Source organism: Capricornis sumatraensis, chromosome 1, assembly GCF_032405125.1.
Source record: "Capricornis sumatraensis isolate serow.1 chromosome 1, serow.2, whole genome shotgun sequence".
Lineage (NCBI taxonomy): Eukaryota > Metazoa > Chordata > Mammalia > Artiodactyla > Bovidae > Capricornis > Capricornis sumatraensis.
Window position 1 is genome coordinate 174,788,337 of NC_091069.1, and position 23,864 is coordinate 174,812,200.

Consider the following 23,864-nt stretch of genomic DNA (forward strand, 5'->3'; position numbering starts at 1 on the left):
GGTTCTAATATTATAATCATTTTCCAATGCCAAGAAATTAAGATTTAGTTTTTCCAGATAAAATGCCTTAACCGCTCATGTTACCACATCACTCTCTAAAACCTTTACTGGATCTTTATTTCTTTTCTCATCAAAATGACGCCCTGTCTGACTTTCAAGCTCTTCATGATTTGTCTTATTAGCTTGCCTCTCCAACTTTATTCCACAGAAGTCTGGATCTTTTTCTACCCTCGGCCAACCCCTGGATCAAGTCAACCCAGCATTTGGATGCCAGCAGCAATATTGCTAAGAGCAGTCCGATTTGACCTTGTCCCTTTTTTTTGAATAGCGGTTCTTGGCTCTGTTATTAGCAGATTTCTCCAAATTGCTTATATATCATGCTAGTACCACATTTTGAAAGTTAAAAGCTCCACATGAAGTGAAGTGAAAGTCACTCAGTCGTGTCCAACTCTTTTCGACCCCATGGACTATACAGTGCATGGAAGTTTCCATGCCAGAATACTGAAGTGGGTAGCCTTTCCCCTCTCTGGGGGATTTTCCCAACCCAGGGATTGAACCCAGGTCTCCTGCATTGCAGGTGGATTCTTTTACCAGCTGAGCCACAATTATTTAACAAGTGAATAGTTACCTCTTTCAGTGCGTCTTAACTTAGTCATGTTCATATTTCAAAGAATCCTTCCATGTTCATATCATGGTCCACAAGCCCAGGGATACCATTTACAGACTTCTGTGTTAACTGTGATCCCTAATCACAGTTATGGAGCTTATGAAACTCACAAGAGAAGTCCCTTCCTCCTCTAGGAACACACACCTTCCATCCTGATTTGGGGACCTGTCAGACAAACCTGGGGCCACCTTAACCTTGTCTTTCATAAGTGTATGAAAGTCTCCATTTCCTTAGAGTGAAGACTGGTCCCCACATCCACATCATTTCCATCCTTTTACTTGTTCCCCCTCCTTCTGATTTTCATCATAGCATCCCTATGATCCAGGGACTCAAAGTAAGCAAGGGCTATGAGGAGTGAATGCACCATAGTTTTCAACAAAAGATCAGAGCTACGTTTCTCTCCTCTTTCCACTACCATTCCTGATGATATTTAACATTGTTTTTGGCTTTTCCAACACAAAATACAGGGCTGCTGTCCTTCAGAGACCCCACAGGGCAGATCAAACTCTAATGAAGAGCCCTTCTGACCAGGAAACAGGAGAACAGGACTCTGGTCCTGGGCCTATCTTTGACTAATTGTGTGGTCCTGGGCAAACAATTAACCCAATAACAGCCTATGTGGCAGGAGTAGCACTAAGGCATACAGAAATAAATGAGTCATTCGAAGGCATACAGAAATACATGAGTCACACACCCTGCCCTCAGAGCACTCGTAGGCCAAAGGAAGAGACTAACAGGAAAATCAGTGATTAAAATAGGGTACAATAAGCGTCAAGATATAGATATAAAAGAACAAAATCTCCTTGATGAGGCATCTTACTAATCTGAAGGCTAGATAAGGTGGTCAGAAAATACTTCCAAAATAATGATGATATTTGAAGAGAGCAGCAGCCTTCGCCGCCTGGCATAATGTTAAGCTTTATCAGTAGAGGGCACTGGAGGGATACTCGAGGAGGAAGGGACTTCTCTCCTGGGCTCCATAAGTTCTTCCCACTGCTACTGCTACTGCTAAGTCACTTCAGTCGTGTCCGACTCTGTGCAACCCCATACACGGCAGCCCACCTGGCTCCGCAGTCACTGGGATTCTCCAGGCAAGAACACTGGAGTGGATTGCCATTTCCTTCTCCAGTGCATGAAAGTGAAACGTGAAAGTCAAGTTGCTCAGTTGTGTCCGACTCTTAGTGACCCCATGGACTACAGCCTACCAGGCTCCTCCATCCATGGGATTTTCCAGGCAAGAGTACAGGAGTGGGGTGCCATTACCTTCTCCAACTAGGCTCCAGGAATGAGCAGTTTCCCTACTGCAGGGATCCGCAGTGCACAGCTTCTCCAGCATCTGCAGTATACAATCTCTTAAATGCCCAATGGCTATAGTGCACAGCAGTCAGCAGCGCCCAGTAGCTGGCTGCTTCCCCTGGCACCTCTCTTGGGAGGTTTGCAGCAGAGTACAGCCAGTGTACTTTCACCTTTTCATGGCTTCTTTGGCATCCCAGACAGTGGATTTCTGGCTGCCTGGCACCTCAACTTCTCTGCCATCTAATGAGCTGTGGCCATACCTTCTGTGACACACTCTTAAGAAGTCATCTCTTTCTTGGGTGATCTATCTCAAGGGTAGTGACCACTTCTTAAACCTGTGATTCTTGTACTCTTTGGATCTTTATGTCCTGCTAACCAATCTTCCATTACCCCAATCCATTATAGTTAAAAATTTGTTACATTGAACTTTCTTCGTTAAATTGTTGTATGATTTCTTTCTCTTTGCTGGACTCTTGAAACACACATTGACTGAAAGCTGCTGAGATGCACTGAAGAGAGTGGGGTGAAGCCTTATGCAAGGAGCCTGGTTAGGGGAGTACAGCAGGACTTTGGGGAAAACTCTGGAGAGAATCCTGGCCTTGAAAAACAATTGCAACTGGGAGGGAGAGGAGAGACAGGAGATACAGGACTTGGTAACCACTGGGAGAAATGGATGAGAAGAGAGAAAAGCTTAGGGTGACTCCCTTCAAGCTGTGATGACTGGGTAGATGGTGACACCACAGTGGAAATGGTGAACACTGAAGGAGGGACAGGTTAAAGTCCTCTCCCACGTCCCCATCGGACTCTCAGGACTTCCATGCACTTTTGAGTCACAGAGACCTAGGATCATAGCTCCTTACGGTGGAAAGGAGTCTGAAGACCAATGTTTTCTTTTGGGCACTGTGGATCATTTATTCACATCTGATAAAAAATAACGGGGAAAGATCCATTCTACTTTAACATTCCATTATTCCAGTACTTCTTGAAGTTCTTTTCCATTCTTAAAGCTCTCAGTATGCAAGGCCTTTCTAAATTATCCATCCATCCCAGCCCTGCCTCCTCAAATCTTAAAATTTCCTCTTATACCTCCCAATGTGAAATGGCAGGCCAACACATACATGCTAAAGAACATAGGTCTTACTGAATATGAAATATACATTTGTTTTTGCAATTTCCCATTTGGTTTTATTGGTGTGGGCTAAACAGGGCCTCAAAAATTGTTTAAAGCCTGCAGTTACCTGAATGAAAGGCTTCAGACACCAGAATCTCAGGAGGAGGGTCTATGAACAACTCTTAGAACCAAGGACCAGGAACTGTATGCATTTGTTTGGATTTGGAATAGATGATGGGTTTTGGACACATGGTTACCCTTGCCTGGACACACTCCTCATCATTTCATAGGTTTTTCAGCTCTCAGCTCAGTTTTCCCTGACCTCTCTCTGTTATGTTATACCTTCTCAGAGCACCCCTTACTCACCTCTCCTTGGCAACACTTGACTCTAATTTTACATTATTTGTGTGATTTTTTTTTTTGATGAACAATAGTCTATTTCCAATAGACTGTAAACTCGAGGGCAGGGATAGTCACTTTCTGTTCACAATAGAATCCCTGATGCCAAACCTGGTGCCTGGGATACAGTCATTACTCAATATATATGAGGAAAATGAATGAATGATAGCAGTTTATATAAAGTATTAGCCATGCCCTTTGGTCCTCATGGCAACCCCCTCATTTTTGTTGTTCAGTTGCTAAGTCATATCTGACTCTTTGTGACCCCATAGACCACAGCACTCCAGGCTTGCCTCTCCTCCATCATCTCCCAGGGTTTGTTCAAATCCATGTCCATTGAGTTGGTGATGCCATCCAACCATCTCATCCTCTGTTGCCCTCTTCTCCTTCTGCCCTTAATCTTTCCAGCATCAGGGTCTTTTCCAGTAAACTCTTTGCATCAGGTGGCCAAAGAATTGGAGCTTCAGCTTCAGCATCAGTCCTTCCAATGAATATTCAGGGCTGATTTCCTTTAGGATGGACTGGTTTGATCTCCTTGCAGTCCAAGGGACTCTCGAGAGTCTTCTCTAGCACCACAATTCAAAGGCATCAATTCTTTGGCTTTCAGCCTTCTTTATGGTCCAGCTCTCACATCTGTACATAACTACTGGAACAACCATAGCTTTCACTATACAGACCTGTTTTGGACACAGTTTTACTCCCTACATAGGGATTGTTATATCTGTGTTAGAGAAGAAAAAGCCAGGATTTGGCTAGTCAATGGGAGGATTTGGCTAGTCAATGGGAGGATTTGATCCCAGATTTTGTTGTGTTTCCAAATCACTGCCCCCGTGTAAGAAATCGTAAAATGGTAGTCCTGGGTACAAAGTATACATACAGTTTGGGTAGAGAGCAATAATCACCCATGGTTACCTTCTCCTAAAGATCGCAGTCCCCTCTTTCGGCTCTGTGAACAGGAGGGGTTCAGAATCCAGGTGGGCCCATCGGGCAGGACTCTTCCCTCAGACCTGAGCCACCGTTGGGGTGTTCAGGGTGCTCCCCTCCCTCACTTCCCCTCGGGGTGGCTACCTGAGGCTCGCTCCCAAGTGGGCTATCCGGCAGCGGGCGACACCTCGGGCCTGGCTTCAGGCGGGAGGTGCGGAGAGAGATCCACCGCCTCGCACCTTCGGCGGGCCGGCGGGCGGAAAGCAGCCGAATGTGAGCGGGGTAGGGCGGCACCTGCCTCAGCCAGGAGCACAGGAGGGGTGCGTTGGGACCTGGCTTTGTTAGCGCTTCGCCTTCGCCTGGCTACGCCGACGCCCGCTGCGCTGCCTGGCAACCGCGGGGCGGGGTCCCGGCTCCGCCTCACAGAGCCTCCCTGGCCCCGCCCGCTCCCGCGTGGCCCCCGCCCCGCCCCCTCTGCCGCTGCCCCTGGGGAGTCCGGGCTCCGCAGGTTTCGCCGCGCCCAGGCTGGGGGACCTAGATCTACAGACGGCCTAGCGGTTTAGGGATGAGGCTGGGGGCTTTGAGAAACCCTGGGGAATGTGTAGCACTTTACAGGCTTTTTTACGTTAGCGGAAGTGGAGGAGCTTTCGGTGCTGCCTTTGGCTTGTGGAAAGGGAGCAGGTGAGAACCCCTGGGGAACGATTGTCAGAAACGCTTCTTGCAGTGACCCCCTCCCCGCCCCCACCTCCCTTTTCAAACGTCTTAACTCGCTCAATCCTTACAGTCACTCCATGAGGCAAATACCCTTATTATCGTCATTGTACAGAGAAAACAGCACAGAGCAGTCAAGTAACTTGCCGAAGATCATAGCAAGTGATACGGGTAGGGTTTGTACTTCCATTCAGTGTTCCAGACTTCTCCCTTTTAACCTCTGTAATGATCAGAGAGGGGGGGTGGAGCTGGTGTGGATAGGAACAGAGCTCGAGGTGCTGAAGGTAACAGGGCAAGAAGGAAAATATTCAGGCTTAGAATGGCCTCAAAGTCTCACAGTGACTCTGGAAGTAGGTATTCACCTTCATTTTAGGAATAAGCGACAGACTTAAAACGTTGAGTAACTTGCCTATGGTCAGACCACTGGCAGTGAGACCAAATTTGACTCCAGATCTTGTGATTTTAAGATTTTTCTTTTTTAGGCGCCCAAGGAAGCAAGAAAAGTCCTTTTGCTCTCTACTATGGGTATTCATACCCATTTTTCAGGTGCCCATTGTGTCATCTAATCTTTCAGACCAGTGCACTGGTCTAAATCAATGAGTTACTTCATTTAGGGCCTTCAAAGGTTTCTGCAATTGTGAGTGAAAACTGTTGTCTCTCCTTAAAGTAATTTCAAGCATCAGTGAGCAAGTGGGGGAGCTGGAACCTCTGAAAGTGGAGGGCTTTCGGAGCCTGCTGTCATCTGCTTGTGAAGGGTCCAGTCTGTTGGCATTTGTCAGGGTCTTACAGGTCCTTGCACACCTGGAGAATTCTAGATGACTTGAGGATGGCCGCTTGTCCACAGGCAAGATTAGGAGATAAAGGATACAGAATCACTGGCCATCACCCGCTTTCCCGCTCCCTCTGTGGAGGGACCACTAGATTCTGGTGAAGGCATCTGCTGAGCAGTGTATGCCTTGGGATTGGACGGAGGCTGGGGATTTGAGGGCTGTAAGTGCATCTTTCAGGAGAAAAAAAAATGCTGTGGTCACTGGGGTCCATTCTGTGTGTGCACAAGAGAAGAAGGTGTGATGTGGCTTTCCTGCTTTCATGCAGGGTAAATAATACAGAAAAGAATGAATTATAATGATCTTCGTGCAGAAGAATGGGTGGTTCAAGCAAAGCTAGAGCTGGAAGATGAAAAATGAAATTTCAGTGTGGGAGGTTAAATGTAAGAATGTAATTTCATGTTGCTGTCTGACCGAAGTGGCCTGACAGCCTGCAGGAGGCCAGGTTGAAGATCAGTCAGTCAATAAGTACAACCGAATGTGTACAACAGAATAAGTGTAAGAACAGTACAATAAGTATAATAGAATTTGATTTTACAAGGAAATGACGATCATAAAATTGAGGAAAGTTGCTTTCTTCTAAGAGAGAAGACATATGTGATTGATGGTGGTCTAGCTCTTGGTGTGGGTAGTGGTTTTGGGGGTGTTATTATGTTTCACAACTTACATATACTTTACAAAATACATTTCAGATATTGGTCCATAAGATCTTTTAAAGTAAACTCATCAAATAGGTCACACTGTTTCTGTTTTCCTGTGTAGTTGAGAGTAGACCATATATGTTTTCATCATTTCATTCTCCCCTCATTCCCATCAACATTTTATAATTTCTCCCACTGTATTCTCCCCCAGCTTTGCCCCATTTCTCTGCTCCCCTTATTGCAGAGTTCTTTAAAAGAGTTGTCTGTACTTGCTTCCTCTAGTTTCTAGAGCCTCTCCTGAATCTCCTTGATTTCAGGCTTTCATCCTTATCTCTCCACCAAAGCTGCTCTTGTCTGACTCTCAAATAACGTGATGTCAAAAGTTGTCTCTTAGCCTCAATTCAACCTATCAGCAGCATTTGACCCTATTGATCACTCTTTTATCCTTGAAACCCATTCCTTGGTTTCAGAACATCAGACTCTCTTGGTTTTTCTCCTGCCTCATTAGCTCTTTCTTCTCAGTCTTTTTTACTGGTTGCTGTAGAATGAATATTGTGTCTTCCTAAATCTATAAGATAAAACCCTAGACCCTGATGTAGTGATATTTGGAGGTAGGCCTTAAGGAGGTGATTAGGTGAACTGCTTATTTAACTTATATGCAGAGTACATCATGAGAAACAGTGGACTGGTAGAAACACAAGCTGGAATTAAGATTGCCGGGAGAAATATCAATAATCTCAGATATGCAGATGACCCCCCCTTATGGCAGAAAGTGAAGAGGAACTAAAAATCCTCTTGATGAAAGTGAAAGTGGAGAGTGAAAAAGTTGGCTTAAAGCTTAACATTCAGAAAACGAAGATCATGGCATCTGGTCCCATCACTCCGTGGGAAATAGACAGGGAAACAGTGGAAACAGTGGCTGACTTTATTTTTTGGGGTTCCAAAATCACTGCAGTTGGTGACTGCAGCCATGAAATTAAAAGACACTTACTCCTTGGAAGAAAAGTTATGACCAACCTAGATAGCATATTCAAAAGCAGAGACATTACTTTGCTGACTAAGGTCCATCTAGTCAAGGCTATGATTTTTCCAGTGGTCATGTATGGATGTGAGAGTTGGACTGTGAAGAAGGCTGAGTGCCGAGGAATTGATGCTTTTGAAGTGTGGTGTTGGAGAAGACTCTTGAGAGTCCCTTGGACTGCAAGGAGATCCAACCAGTCCATTCTGAAGGAGATCAGCCCTGGGATTTCTTTGGAAGGAATGATGCTAAAGCTGAAACTCCAGTACTTTGGCCACCTCATGCAAAGAGTTGACTCATTGGAAAAGACTCTGATGCTGGGAGGGGTTGGGGGCAGAAGGAGAAAGGGATGACAGAGGATGAGATGGCTGGATGGCATCACTGACTCGATGGATGTGGGTCTGAGTGAACTTCAGGAGTTGGTGATGGACAGGGAGGCCTGGTGTGCTGCGATTCATGGGGTCGCAGAGTCGGACACAACTGAGTTACTGAACTGAACTGAACTAGGTGAACTCATGAAGGTGGAGCCCCATGACTGGATTAGTGCCCTTTTTAGAAGAGGGAGGGACCAGAGCTTAGACTCTGCCATGTGAGGGCAAACAAGAAGGTTGCAGTGTGGAAGCCTTGATTTGGGCTCTCACAGGGACTGAGTCGGCCAGACCTTTGATCTTAGACTTCCTAGCCTCCAGAACTGGGAGTGTTAGGTAGTTAGAATAGGAAAAAGGAGTTCAAACTGGCCGTGGCTAAAAAACAGACAAAGGAGGGAAGCCCATGAAAAAGAAACAAAGGAAAAGTCCACAGACCAGAGTGAGAACCTCAGGTGAAACAAACACTCCCCCTTCCTATCAATGAGCCTATCCTCAAGCCTTGAGGGTGTACGATCCTTTGTTGTTGTTGTTCAGGCACTTACTCAGCCCCTGAGAAAAGACCTCCAAGGAAGCGCTTGGTGCCCAGGCCTGGAAGCCGTGTGCACAGCACGCGGGGAAGCAAGGCTCCCTGGGGGAAGAAGAGGCAGCCCACAGGCGTGGGTTTGCAAGCCTTTCTTTGGAAGCACCGTGTGGGCTTCCACAACAGGAGAGCTCCAGCTCTGCTCAGAGGCCCGCTATTGCAGAGTCACGGCTGAGATGCTGCTCTGGCCTTGGCGAGCCTGGCCAAGACTTTCCTCGCTTCGAGCGTTACTGCCCAGGAGGGAGTGTCTGACTCTGTGACCCCATGGCTTCCCTGTCCTTCACCATCTCCTGGAACTTGCTCACTCATTTCTATTGAGGTGGTGATGCTATTCCACCATCCTCTGTTTACTGAATAAACTCTAAGCTGTAACCAAGCTGTGACTTGCCCATTGTTTCAAATCTTTGTTGCAGTGAGACTGAACTGAGGAAATTACACACTCTCCCCACAGGATAAATAAATTTCTGTTTTTTAGGCCACGCAGTCTATGGTATATTGTTATAGTAGCCTACCATTCTGCATCCAGTTCCAGTATGTGCAGTTTTTCCCTCCACACCACCAAGCAGTTCTCTGACACCATCTACATCTGTAGGGTGTCCTACAGTTTCCCTCAATTCTGACGCTGTCTACGCAGAGATAGCATCAGGTTGCACAGGTAAGGGCTCAGTCCCACAAGACTACCCTCCAATTCAGCTGTTTGTCTCAAATTCAGGTTATCACCTGTGCTTCTGACCAACTGTCTTTAAATCACAGGACCCACAACCCTCCGCTTGGGTTCAATTAATTTGCTAGAGCAGCTCACAGAACTCAAGAAGCCAGTTTACTCACTTAACAGGATCATTACAAAGGATATTAAAGGATATGGATCAACAGTCAGATGAGAGATACATAGAGTGAGGCCCAGAAGAAAGGGGCTTCTGTCCCTGTGCAGTCTGGTGCCCAGCTCAGGGCGTGTGGATGCATTTTGGTTCATCAGCCTGGAAGCTCTCTGAACTCTCTCCTTTGGGGATTTTATGAAGGGTTCATTACATAGGCATGTTTGATAAAATTATTACCCACCACAGGTGAGTGATTCAACCTCTAGCCCCTTTCCCCTCCTCAGAGGTCTGGGGAGTGGGACTGAAATTTCCAATTCTCTAACGGACATGTCTAGTTCTTCTGGAAAACAGCCTCCATCCTTAGGTGACTTTCAAAAGTCACCTCATTAACATAACAAAAGTCGGCTTGGTCATTCTTATCACCTAGGAAATTCTACTTCTTTACAGATTTGAATGATTCAAAGAAAAAATAAAAGAGGACCATTAATCACTGGGGAGGTGAGGCCAACAAGGCTTTTCCCTTCCTGACACTTGTGACTTCTGTGGAGCTTTGAGTCTCCTCAGTACCGCCCCCAGCCTACGTGGCATCTCTGTACGTTAGAAAAAGGTGGTCGCTCATGTCAGGCAGAGTCCTCAGGACAAAGGAACTGACAAGTGGGGCAGGAGCTGGACTTCAGCCCATTTTCCACCTCAGAAAACTGCCTGATTTTCTTGTCTGTGGAGCCTTCTGGTTTTATCCCACGTTTTTCTTCTAAATAGGCACACCATGCCTTTCCACCCCAACATCCCTCCCCCCCAAAAAAAGAAAAGAGAACCTTGGTTTTCTCTACTTTTCCTTCTATCCATAGGAGAGTAGAAGTCTGTCTCTGTGTGGATGACCCAAATTTATGCCTCTTGTCCTAGTCTCCGCTCTCAACTCAGTGCCTTGTTTAAACGATGGTTCCTTTCGAGTTAAGTTCACAGAAGATACATCGTGTTGCTTAGGATGATCCTCAGGCCTCCCCATTCTGTCAGTGGAGACGTCATTCTACCTGCTCTCCAATCTGCACACCTGTAAGTTACCCATGACCTCCCACCCCTGTCCTCCCACAGCCTACCTGCTCCTCTTTTTCGGGGTCTGTGTCATTTGTCCTTCTCTTGTCTGTCTTGCTGTTCTGTATTGATCTAAGCCTTTAGAATCTCCTCTCTACCCCATGTGTCAACAGATTTCTGGTTATAGTCTCTTTCTTTTCTTTTCCCAGTGGTTCTCAACTGGGGGGAAATTTGCTTAGAGGATATTTGGGTTTCCCCAGTGGCTCAGCAATAAGGGATCTGCTGCCAATGCAAGAGCCACAGGAAATGCGGGTTTGATCCCCGGGTCAGGAAGATTCCCTGGAGGGGGTCATGGCTACCCATTCCAGTATTCTTGCCTAGAGAATCCCATGGACAGAGGAGCCTGGTGGGCTACAGTCCATAGGGTCCCAAAGAGTCTGACATGACTGAAGGGACTTAGCATGTGTGCAGAGGACATTTGGCAATGCCTGAAGACTTCTGGTTATCTCAACTCAGAGTGAAATGCTGCTGAGGCCAAGGATGCTGCTAAACATCCTACAAGGCACAAAGAATTATCCACTTCAGACGTCATTGTGCCGAGATTGAGTTCTGTGTATCTGTACCTCCAAGCTTCCTGGCTGTTGCAGCCTGCCTATTCTCAAGAAAATGCACTTTGCACACATTTCTTGGCTGAAAGATGAATTGTTTCCCATTTCCTATATGGGCATGTCTTCTTCTGCCCAAGATGCCTTTCCCCTTTCACTACTATGCCGAGAACTCTCCTCTCTTGTAAAGCCCATAGTGAAGTGTCCAGCCTGTGCACTGGGTTAGCCTCCCTTTGTCACCCTGTCCATTCTCCACTCTTGTCTCTCCCAGTCTGTGCCCCATGACTGCATCCTAGCTCCCTTGTCCTCCAGTTTCTGGTTGAGCCTGTGGACGGCACCAGCAGGTGACCAGAGACTGGGGATTTACTCCCCAACCCGCATCCTGAGCTTCTGTCCTCAGCTCCTGTGGAGCCTCCCATTTTCCAGACACCAGCACTTGCTCAATGGGGCTCCACGATTTCGCTCCTTGCCTTTCCCCTACAGGCCAAGAGTGGTGCCAGCATTCCCTGCTGCTGGCCCTGTTTACCACTGTGATTAGTTGGCGTAACTCTGCCCACACTCCAATCATTATTTTCTTAAACTTTCAGTGAAATCCTTTGAGTGTGCTGTCTGCTTTCCACTGGATCCTCAACGACACGTTAGTCACTTGAGGATTCGCCTTTCTCTTGGCTCCTGCACAGAACTTAGAGGCAGGGCCGTTCCGGTGTCATTCAGCAGGTATGCCCCATACTGCTGTGATGCATTTTTACATCTAGTATTTCTCATGTTTCCCAAACACATTACAATCCCCTGAGGGTTGACTTATTGAACAATCGTATACACCCTCTTGGCATAGTGCCGAGCTCTATAAGTGTTCACCAATGAAAATTACAAGAAAATTACAAAATGAAATTTTCAACAAGATGTATTGAAAAGTCACCTCATTTTTTAAACAAGGTGTTTGGAATTAATTTTTTTTTTTTTTTGGTATCACAGGTATTTGGGGTGATTTGAGTTCAGTAACTTTTTTAAAAAAAATTATTTTATTTAGCTGCATAGGGTCTTAGTTGCAGCATGTGGGATCTAGTTCCCTGATCAAGGATCAAACCTGGGCTTCATACATTGAGAGCATGGAGTCTTAGCTGATGGACCACCAGGGAAGTCTCAAGCACAGTAACTTTTCCTTGATGTTTTAAAAATGACTTGGGCTTTGTGACTTGATGTTGCCTGCTCAACTGCCCTGATTTGCTTACTTCCTGGTTCTTGATGGTGGTCCCTGTATTTGTGGCTGCTGAATAAGAGACTCCAAATAAAACTGGGAGTTTCTGCCCTGCTTCCTCCCTTGAAACCAGTATTCTTTCCTTTCAAAATTCTTTGCTGCATTATTCTGTTGCTGCTCTGCAGGGACCAAATATTCTACTGGCTCCCTAAGTCTAAAACTTATGCTGCATTGTGCCCAAACATGTGCTTTGTAAATGCCTTTTTGTCCCACAATTCAATTCGAATTTTTATTTAAATATTAATGATGCAAAAGTTGGTGTAAGTGCCTCCTTAGGGAATCTTGGGAAAGTACAGGGACGTAATCAAATGGTTCTCAAATTGTGCTTATTTATTTATAACTCTAATTTGAAAAGAAGAACCAGAGTTATTAAAGGGTATGTTCACATTTTGCAGAAACCTTATCCTAAGGAATAAAGGATAATCATTTCTTTAAAAAAAAAGGGAAAATGCCAAGTCATTTCCTAGAGTTATGGCTGCTTGTTCTTCCTGTGTTGTAAGGGTTGTTTGTGTGGGCAATTAAAAGCTCTATTTCTTCTGCTCTCTCCATGAATATGTCTCCATCTGCCTAATTCTGCTGTGGGGGTCTCGGTCTAAACCTCATCATTCTAGTTACTTGTTACATGAAATATCCACACCCAAGTTTTGCTTCCTTTGTACCAGAAAGATAAAGAAGATGAATAGAGAGGAATGGTCAGCAATCTAATCCACAATCCACCTTCATAATTTCGTAGTAGGGCCCAGAAAAAAATGAAGATGATATAGGCTGAGCAGGACCACGTTATGACTTTCGTGAATCTCAGGTAAATTTGCTTTTGTAGGCCCTCTTCCACCATTAAAAAAAAAAAAAGTGTGTTTACAACTCTGTCAGCATATGACAGATACGGTAATATATTAAAATATTTTTGTGGCCCCCTAAACATTTTTTGGTCCCTAAGTTCTTGTCTCCTGGGCCTAAAGAACTAGTCAGCTCTGTGAGTGAGCAGTGGGACAAAAAAGGAGCTTGATTCCTTATTTCAGGGTCTAAAGATACTGAGTTCCAGTCTGTTCTCAGTGATGCCTACATTGGGAGGTTATGAGCCTAAGTAAGGTGAATGAATGTTCTTCTTCTGAGAGGCTTGTTGGAGAAGGGGTGTGGAGGCTTGGGCAGCTGTGGACCACAAGGCTCAGCCACCTCCCAGATCCAGGCTGCTAATCTCTTCACCTTGTCTATACCTTTTCTGTATGAGAGTAAGGGTGTTACAGTCTCTACTGTGAGAGGGTCTAGGGTGAACGTCCCACTTTGTAGATAAACAGCCTAAGGCATGGTGAGATGAGCCTGGGTGGCTTGCTCTTCTGTAGCTGATTCAGATTCTAAGGCCTTGCTGCTTTCTTGGCAGCACAAAGAAGAAACACTTAAGATAATTTTTTTTGACTATAAAAATGATACTGGTTTATTATGAAATTTGGGGGAAAAATAAGTTAAGAGCAGATTAAAACAAAACAAAACTCCTTTAATTCCAGTTGCTAGAGCCAACCACTGCCCACTGCCTCATGAAGCTGTATAAACAGCTGAACCCTTCCACTGGTGGGACAGGACTAGTCCAGCTCCCAGGACCTGAACTGCAGTGCTGGTTGTTGTTGCTGTTTTTGCCTGTTATCACTGCCAACTATAAAATGTCTGGATTTTACCAAACTTTCCCACCTTCCAAGGCTTATTAACTATAATATTAAATGAAAAAAGCAGATTGCAAACTGTATGTACAGTATGATCTCAATTGCATAGCAACACACATAACTGAGGAAGGCAATAGATAATTACGTCAACAGTGATATTAGGCCACAGAAGCTCCAGTGTGGATGAGGGGCAGCTTTTTGGGAGGATGGCAGCTTTTCAGCACACATAAACCCTCCTCCATAGGCAATTTCCTATGCACAGGATGTTTCCTATGCAATTTCCAGGCAGTTTCCTATGAATAACATTCTGCTGTTTGTACTCCTAGTAGAGGTAGAGGGGGGCAGTGACCCTTCCTGCATAAACCCCAAATCTTCAGGGATACCTGTCCTCCCTCTTCTCCTTTCTCCCATGCCCACCCATGAAGCAGCAATTTCTGCAGGCTCCCATTTGTATTCTAGTCTGGCAGTGGATTTTCCTGGCTATCCTCTTGGGAACATGATTCTATTCTCTACATAAAAGCAAGGATACAATTAAAGCTACGCATCAGAGAGCAATCAAGGGAACTGACAACGCCATATTGCTGTGAAAAGGGTGCCATTGAATGAGGTCAGTTTCAGCGGCAGACTCTTCCTACTGTTGCCACAATTGCACAGAAGCAACTTCTGTAGACCCTCAGAAATAGAGCCTTCCCAGCAGGCAGGAATCTGACTCATCCCAGAGAGATGGGGTTCTGCAGACAAAATATTTTGTCTTCTTCACAGTCTGGTCCAGTGTCTTTCAGTGTTTCCTTTAGTTCTAATCTGAATCCTGCCTGCTAAGTTTTCATCCCATACCCATTTTCCTTTATGAAGATAGAAGACATTGGGTTGTGCGTCCCCAATCTGATAACCCTCCAGAGCTTGATGCTGAGTTTCTTCTAAAGTGTCTATGTCAAGCCCAGAAAATTAGAATGATACCAGGTTAAGAAACTGAGTCTAAATGGTACAATCAGTAATGTAATTCAACAGATAATTTGTTCGAGCACCTACTATGTGCCAAGCATGAGAGAAATAGACAAGGGGACACGGGCTGAACCAGAAGGTATTAGCACGTGTTACCTCAGATGCTGTGTTCAAAGACCCCAAGTCCTCTTCAGTTTTTAAAGTGAGTTTTGAAGGCAGTTAGACTTGGGTTAAATCCACTTACTCTTTCTGTGTATCAACACCAAGTTGCTCACCTGCTTGAGTCTTGGTTTTATTACCCCCAAATGGGGATAATAGTACCTATTTCAGAGGTTGTAGAATAAAAGAAATCATTTAAGCAAGGTACAGGTCCTGATAGTGGAAGTTGCTCTGTAAATGTTGCTCCTTCATTCAGGTTTATAATGATTTGGAGACATCAGCAATATTGGATGTAATATGAAATTGGTTTTTATTTTTAAAATGTGAATTCTAATATGTATTGTTCACCTTGTGGATCATATAATTCCAAATTGACTTCCTATAAACTCAGTGATGATCTGTTATTAATGTGCCAGCATTCATTCACCCAACAAGTATTTCTTAAGTATCTTTTATAGTGTAGCCAGTGTATGCTAGGGGAATAAAAACATCTTTAATGTAAGCTTGGTGCTTACATGATCAGGAAGGGAAATCTGCTAGGAAGAAAATCCTGTATGGAAGGAGTTTCCAGGACAGCAAAAGATGGGGCTCTGAGACAAACAGATGCCAGTAGAAATACTTCTCCAGTGCTGGCAGGAACAGTCCTACCAAATGCCTGCCTACAGAGGATTCTGGGAGGCTGGAAGGCTGGACTTGCCGCTCATTCTTGAATTGCATTTATTCTGGGAACCAAGCAGAGTGCTGTGTCAATCTGCTAAGAAGGAGGCAGAGTTAAAAATAGGATACGTGCTGAAAATAGGAAATAAGAAAGATGAAAGATGGCATTTGGGGTTTTCATGGTGCGCCCCCACCCCTTGAGCAGAGGGAGGGAAGCCATCTATTTTGGTGGGGGCAAGAAATTCAGGGGCCATTATTTTAAGAGAAATGGAAGGGAGAGAGGGAATGGGAAGTAAAAAGTGGTGAAAAGTGGAGAGCTGGGAAGAAATGAGTGAGAGGTGAACAGAGCAGTGGGAAGGTAAGCTGCTCCCTCCTCTCCTCCTCCCCCAGGTGGATGAGATGAAATCAAAGAGAAAAACCTATGTGAAGACTTACCCAGCTGGAGAGAAACTTGAAATAGCAAGATAGTAATCACACATGGCCAGAAAGGGGGATTGGATAGGAAAATAATCAAAAAGCTTAAGCCATAAAAGTGGATTTAGGTGGGAAGGCTGGTATGAGATAAAAGACCAGACTTGGTCACTAGCATTCCCTGGTAGCACAATTTACCCTCTCTCCTAAAGCCCACCTTGACACTCAGCCCTCAATGTGAATACTTTCAATAGCATTAGTGAATCAATAATGAGGTGTCCTCCCATCAGGAATGGGCAAGGGTGTTCTAGCTGTGTTGAAAGATGCTGTAGTGGAAAAAATTCTTGGAGTTGGAGTTGGGTTCTCATTCCAGCATTGTCATCAACTGGCCATATGACCTCAAACAGGTCACCAGACCTCTGTGACTAGGTTTGGATATAGACTCTGTCGTGAACTGCCTCTCCAGTCTTGATCTATTTATTTCCCTTGTGCAGACTTCCTTTTCTTTATCCATACAGTGATGGATATTATACTGTGTCTTAGAAGCTGCTGCCAGGGGTAAAATTCTGTATTTTAATACTTGGATGAATGCTGAGGGGGGATCACAAGAGCGTCTTTAGCAATTACCCACCTAGAGTAAGGTGGGAAGGGAGCCTAGAGAGAAGATACAATGGAGGCTCCTCAAGGAAGCCTTGGAGAAACAACAGCACTCTGCCAAGAGGATGAGATGGACCCAGCTATCTTGCGAAGGGAAGGGATGGAACTGCAGGTATGGAATCTGCTTCTTTTCTGCAAAGTGATCTCTTTCTGAGATCAAAAAAAAAAAAAAAGATTTGAAAAACTTGTAGGTCAGAGGACATCCAAGTGCATCAATGTTGAGAAGTGTTGCCTAAAGTCCTATTGCTGAGCATATAGCAAATCACGATATGCATAAAACTACATATCCTTTGTTATTGTAAGTCAGTTACTCAGCTAAACAACAAAACAAAAGCCAAACAAAAGTGTGTTGAGTCCTACTATATGCCAGATCCCTGTGGCAGAGCTGAGGCTGAAATGGGCTCAAGGATTGGAAATTTGATGATTTCTTCCTCCCTTTCAAACAAAATTCCCATCTGGCTTATTTCAGCAAAGAGATAAATAAGAAGTAATCTGCTTAAACCAGTCATTCATTGTAAATGACTAGCCTATGGTAACTTGCTAGAAGAGACGTTCATATTCTTTTTGAAAGGAGAACCCTAACCCAGCGCTTCTTAACCTCTAATGAGCATACAGATCACATGGGAATCTTGTCAAATGCAGTTATGATCCAGTAGGTCTGGCATGAGGCCTGAGACTCTGCTTTTTGACAAGCTCCTTCTCAGGCAGTGCTGATGCTGCCTGTCCAGGTTGGCAGTTGAAGGAGCATAGCCCTAACTCAGATAAAGCTCAGGTTGACTTTGCCACCAGTCTATCCCTATGCAGGGTTTGCCGTAAGGCAAGAGGTTATGACAGCCATTCAATTTGCTAAAACATCACACTTTGTCAATGACAAAACACCTATAGCAGAGGGGACACTCTGCTTATTGGTAATAGTCTTGGTTTCCCACCAAGATTTCTGACCAAGACTCACATTTATCCCCAAATATGGAACATACTGTTTACAACTCTTGATATAAGAGTGAGTTGCTTGTCTCCTAGACCAGGACTTCCAATATCCAAGGCTGACATGCCACCCTCCATTCCAGACAGTGACCTAGCGACCCAGTACCTGAATTCATACCTATTGTCAGAATTTTAAAAGATTTGAGGGATTAGTCACACAACTTTAAGATAGGCAGATGTTTCTGGAGTATCCAGGTGGACTCCCTGTAATCACAACGATTCTGAAAAGAGAAAGAGGCTGGCAGAAGAGAAGGTCAGGGTTGGAGAAGGACATGTAAGAAAAACTAGGCCTGCCCTTACTGGAGGTGGAGGAGGACGGCCATGAGTCAAGGAATGGGGTTGATTCCTACACACTGGAAAAGGCAAGTGAACAAGTTTCCCTTAGAGCCCCCAGAAAGGAATGCAGCCCTGCTGACACTTTGATTTTTGCCCAGTGAGACCTGTGGTTGACTTCTTACCTACAGAGCTGTGCAACAATAATTCATGTTGTTTTAAGCCACTAAGATTGTGCAACTTACAGCATCAATAGGAAACTAATACACCACTCCAGGGGACAGTTAGTTCATTCATTTTTAATGTGAATGGCAAAATCTATCCATCTATCTACCTACCTGTGTGTCTATCATCCATCTACCTATTATCTATCTATATTTTTTTCTTTCATATATCCTTTGGGGTTCAAGTGTGCATGCTTGAATTGATCCCATCCTCACTTCATGGAATATCATCATCTTTCCATGGAATGGCCCTCTTTCTTTTCAAGAAAAAAAATCAATTTTAATATGTTTTCCCTTCACCCACCGTTCCCAATTTCCCTGCCTTCCTCCCATAGGCATCTACTCTATTTAGTCCTTCCAATACATCTGACACATATTTATTTAGATATATGAGCAACTTTAACAAAAATACACAAGGCTGTTTTATGTGGGTGCATAATACATAAATGAATTGGGCTATAAATCTTATTTTTATTTTTTTCTCTCAACTCTGTTCTTGAGATCAATCCAGATTTCTGTATATCTGGTTCATTATGCTTCTGTATGCATACACATTTTACTTGTCTGTGCATTAGAGATGGACATCTAGGTGGTCCTCAACATTGAGGCAATGAACTTCCTTAGGCGCATCTCCTTGTTTCCCTAGGAGGAATTTCCCTCCAGGTATACATAGTAGCGGGCTTGGTAGATTTTAAGGTACTCAATTATCCTTCAGAATGGCTATACCAGCTGTGGATGAGGGTCTGATTTCTCCACCTCCTTGCCAATGCTTAGTAATATCTGACTCAAAAAGTATATACAGCTATGGGCAATAGCTAACTGTGAAAGGAAGTAGAGGTGATTTAGTGGAAATCATGCTATGAATGAAGAATGTTTGGGAATATATAGAAAATAATTCTTGGAGGAAGAGAGTCTTAGAAGAGATAAACGTGGCTGGAAAGAGGAAAGCTTTCCAGGCAGGAAAGATGTGTGCAGGGCTCACAGGGGTTCTGACTGATCACTGTTGAGTGACCCTTAAGGGCAGAGATGAGCTCTCTTCCTCTGACTTTGGTTATCTGGCACACAGTCCATCCCCCTCCCACCCAAGGAAAAAGATCTCTGAATTACCCTGGGGATATGAGGGACTCTCAGCTTCCAACTCCCCTCTCTTCCTTATTTCTCTCTTTGCCACTTTGAAAATTTATACAGTTTAATGAATTTTGACAGATGCATACCCTTGGGAAACCATGATCACAATCAAACTATAGGACATGTCCGTGCTTGCATGCGTGCATGCTGAGTCGCTTCAGTCCTGTCTGACTCTTTTTGGGACCCCACGGACTGTAGCCCACCAGGCTCCTCTGTCCATGGGATTTCCCAAGCAAGAATACTGGAGTGGCTTGCCACATCTTCCTCCAGCGGATCTTCCTGATCCAGGGGTCAAACCCGTGTCTCTTATGCCTCCTGCATTGGCAGGCGGGTTCTTTACCACTAGCACCACCTGGGAACCCCAGGACATGTCCAGGGTCCCCTAAAAGTTTCCTTAGACATATTTGCAGAACATCCTTTCCTCTGTCCCTAGCCCCACGGAACCACTGATCTCTTTTCTGTTACTGTAGAGAAGTTTACCAGAGAAGGCAATGGCACCCCACTCCAGTACTCTTGCCTGGAAAATCCATGGATGGAGGTAGGCTGCAGTCCATGGGGTCACGAAGAGTTGGACACAACTGAGCGACTTCACTTTCACTTTTCATTTTCATGCATTGGAGAAGGAAATGGCAACCCACTCCAGTGTTCTTGCCTGGAGAATCCCAGGGACAGAGGAGCCTGGTGGGCTGCTGTCTCTGGGGTCACACAGAGTTTGACACGACTGAAGTGACTTAGAAGCAGCAGCAGCAGGAAAGTTTACATTTTCCAAAATTCTGTATAAATAGGGTTTTATAATATATCCTCTTTTGTGTCTGGCTTTTTTCATTATGATTATCTATTTTGAGATTCATCCATCTTATTGGCATATCAAAATTTTTACTAAATTGCTGAATAGTATTCCATTGTATGAGTACATGACATTTTATATGTTTCCTTGTTGAGAAACATTTAAGTTGCTTTCTCTTTGGGGCTATTATGATTAAAGCTGCTATGAATATTCATGTACAAACTTCCATGTTTGCTTTAATTCTCTTGGATAAATAGGAGTTCAATGATTTGACCAAATGACAGGTGTATGTTTAACATTTTAAAAAAATTGCTACATTCTTTTTCAAAGTGACTGTACTATTTTACATCCCCAGTAGTATTATAGAGGAGTTCCAGTTAATCCACATCCTTGTCAATGGTTGATACGGTCAGTCTTTTTAAATTTCTTCCTATTCTAATGGGTGTGTAATGGTATACCATGATGATTTTAATTGCCAACAATAAAATGATGTGGAGCATTTTTATGTGGTTATTGGCCATTCATAACCTTCTTTCATGAAATGCTGCTTCAGTTTTTGACCATTTTAAAATTTCATTCTCCGATCCTTTTGTAGTTCATGAGCGTGATGATTGGGTGTTCACACTGCTGCGTGACATATCCCTCCCCGCAAATCTTGTTACGACACCAGCACATTACCTGTCTGACGTAATAAAATAAAATAAAATAAAATTTCATTCTTTGTATTTTTATTATTCATTTGTACATGTTCTTTATATATTCTAAGTCCTTTGCTATATATGTGTGCTACAAATATTTTTCCCATTCTGTGGGATAACTTTTCATTTTTAAAAACAGTATCAGTTTTAAAAACAGTTTAAAGACAGCTTAAAGAGCAGCATATAAAATTTTTAATTAACCCCAATCTATTAGCTTTCTGTTTTATCTTTTGTGTATACTAAGAAATCTTTTCATACCCTGAGATTGCAAAGTTTTTCTCCTGTGTTTTCTTTTAGAAATTGTATGGTTTAGGATTTTATATCTTTGTGCATAATCTTCCTCCTATGATCTCTCAGATCCTTGGGTCCATGGATCTTTCCTGGAAGGGTCAGTAGCATCTCTTTGTATCTATAAGGGGAATAAATCTGAAGACCTAGCTGGCATCCTTTATATATAATGTATTCTTGCCCAAAGTGAATCTAATGTATAATGAAAAGGACCTAGCTAGAGTCCATTATATATGATGCTGTGTACTTCATAATGTATCTCAGCAGGAGACATATAATATCAGATTATCTGACTAGTGGTGATGATCATGTGGTTAAAATGGTAACTTTCAGATATGTGTTTATCCTTTGCAGCTCCAAATAATTTGTGAGATGATACTATTTACCAGTATACTTTTTCATTTCTTTTCCCTTTTTTTTTGTTTTGGTTGCTTCATGCAGCATGTGGGATCTTAGCTCCCCAACCAGGGATCCAACCCATGGCTCTGCAATGGGAGTGTGGAGTCTTAACCACTGGGCAACCAGGGAAGTCACCAGAATACTTTTTAAATGATCATTAAACCTTCTTAGCCCTCTTAGAGAAACCAACATCTACAGCTAAACAGTAAGGATGATCATCAAAGAGTCGAATCTTGAATCCATAACTCTCCTAGGGAGGGCAGTTCAGCTAATTCTTGGCCATTTTAGCCCTTGACCTCTTCATGTCTGCAACAGGAAGAAAGCACTCCATCCTTTACCTTCCCTGTCCTCCTTCCTCATGGCTGTTTCAGTAAGCCGTAGCGCTCAAATGAGCCAGTCGTTTCCATTGTAACTGTCCCTAAAGCTTACCCAGCTCTCCTTTCCTATCTTGTTACTGGCAATAACCCTTTACTCCAGTGTTTTGGAGACTTCCCAGGGGAGTCTCTCATGCACTCGAGAACCTCTTTCTTGCTTTTCATCTCTGTCGCCACTTCTTTTTTTCTGTGACCACACTGGTCTATGCCAATGTCTCAGGGCTCCCAGACCTACAAACTTCCATGGTGCCAAAGATGCCCCAGGCTTCCAGTCTTCCCAGGTTAAAGTCCTGCTGGTGAGGGCTGCTATGTAAGGTGGAGAAGACCACATGGGTAGGGCACTTTTCCCTGGATGCCACGGTAGCACCTCTGTTTGTATTCCTCTGCCTCACACATTGATTGTGAAATCATATCCTTCAGTTTCTGCTTCAGTCTCTAGAACTAGGATCATCATAAATACCCAGGACAGACACCTTGCTTTCTTCTGATTTTCTCCAGGTGCCTGAGAAAAAACACCTTCCCTCTTCCTTTAGCCAAATCAGCTCCTGGCACTCCTGCCCACTTTTCTTCAGAGGAATGTGAAATTCATTTAGGCTCTAGATGGGACAGCTAGTCATATTATTTATTATTCATTACAGAAGCTAAGTAGGAGAGAATCACTCAGTGAAATTTCTAAATTTTCTTCTGTTTGCCTGTGTGGCCATGAGCCCATATAGCTGATGATATAACCAAGAATATATCATGTATTCTTGCCCAAAGTGAATCTAATCAAACTTTCAGGCCAGCACTATTCAACAGAAGTATAATATGAGTCACATGTAGTTTTAACTTTTCTGGTAGCCACCAACGGGCAACAAAATAAAAAAAAAAAATTGGACTATAGCCTAATTAAAAACTTATATGTATCAAAGGATACAACCAACAGAATGAAAAGGCAACCACAGGATTGGAGAAAATATTTGCAAATCATATATCTGATAAGTGATTGATATACAGAATATATAAAGAACTACAACTCAATAACAACAAAAATAACTAGATTAAAAATTGGATAAGAACTTGAAAATATATTTTTCAAAGAAGATACACAACTGATTGATAATCACTGATGGATACATCACTAATCATTAGGGAAATGCATATCAAAACTTCAATGACCCCAGTACAAAAAGTTTTTGGTGTTAAAAAAAAAAAACACTTCGATGATATCATACTGATTGCAATTACTATAAAAAAAGGGAAATAAGTGTTGGTAAGGATGTGTAGAAGTTGAAACTATTGAAATTGAAACTATTGCTGATGAGAATGTAAATGGCGCAACCTCTGTAGAAAACAATATGGTAAATCCACAAAAATAAATAGAATTACCATAGGATCCAGCACTCTCACATCTGGATATATACCCAAAAGAATTGAAAGCAGGGACTTGAACACTTATTTGTGTATTCAATATTCATAGCAGCAGTAGTTAATATACTGCTGTCAAAAGGTAAAACAAACTCAAATGGACATCAATGGATGAATGAATAAACAAAATGTGATATATATATGTTAAATGGAATATTGAAAGTGAAAGTGAAAAGTGAAAGTGAAGTCGCTCAGTCATGTCCGACTCTTTGCGACCTCATGGAATGTAGCCTACCAGGCTCCTCTGTCCATGGGATTTTCCAGGCAAAATAGTACTGGAGTGGATTGCCATTTCCTTCTCCAGGGGATCTTCCCAACCCAGGAATCGAACCCATGTCTCCCACATTGTAGACAGATGCTTTACCATCTGAGCCACCAGGGAAGTTATTTAGCTTTAAAAAGGAAGGAAATTCTTACATGTGCTACATTGTGGATGGACTTTGAAGACATTGCTGCTGCTAAGTCACTTCAGTCATGTCCGACTCTGTGCGACCCCATAGACGGCAGCCCACCAGGCTCCCTGTCCCTGGGATTCTCCAGGCAGGAGTACTGGAGTGGGTTGCCAT

General features: G+C 43.6%; 1 non-coding gene across 1 annotated transcript; it reads left to right on the top strand.

Annotated features, from left to right (window-relative positions):
- The first annotated feature begins 20,715 nt into the window (after positions 1–20,715).
- On the top strand, positions 20,716–20,820 carry LOC138094068 (small nucleolar RNA U13). Its single transcript, XR_011146197.1, has one exon. It is a non-coding gene; the product is annotated as a small nucleolar RNA U13 (small nucleolar RNA).
- The last annotated feature ends 3,044 nt before the right edge of the window (positions 20,821–23,864 follow it).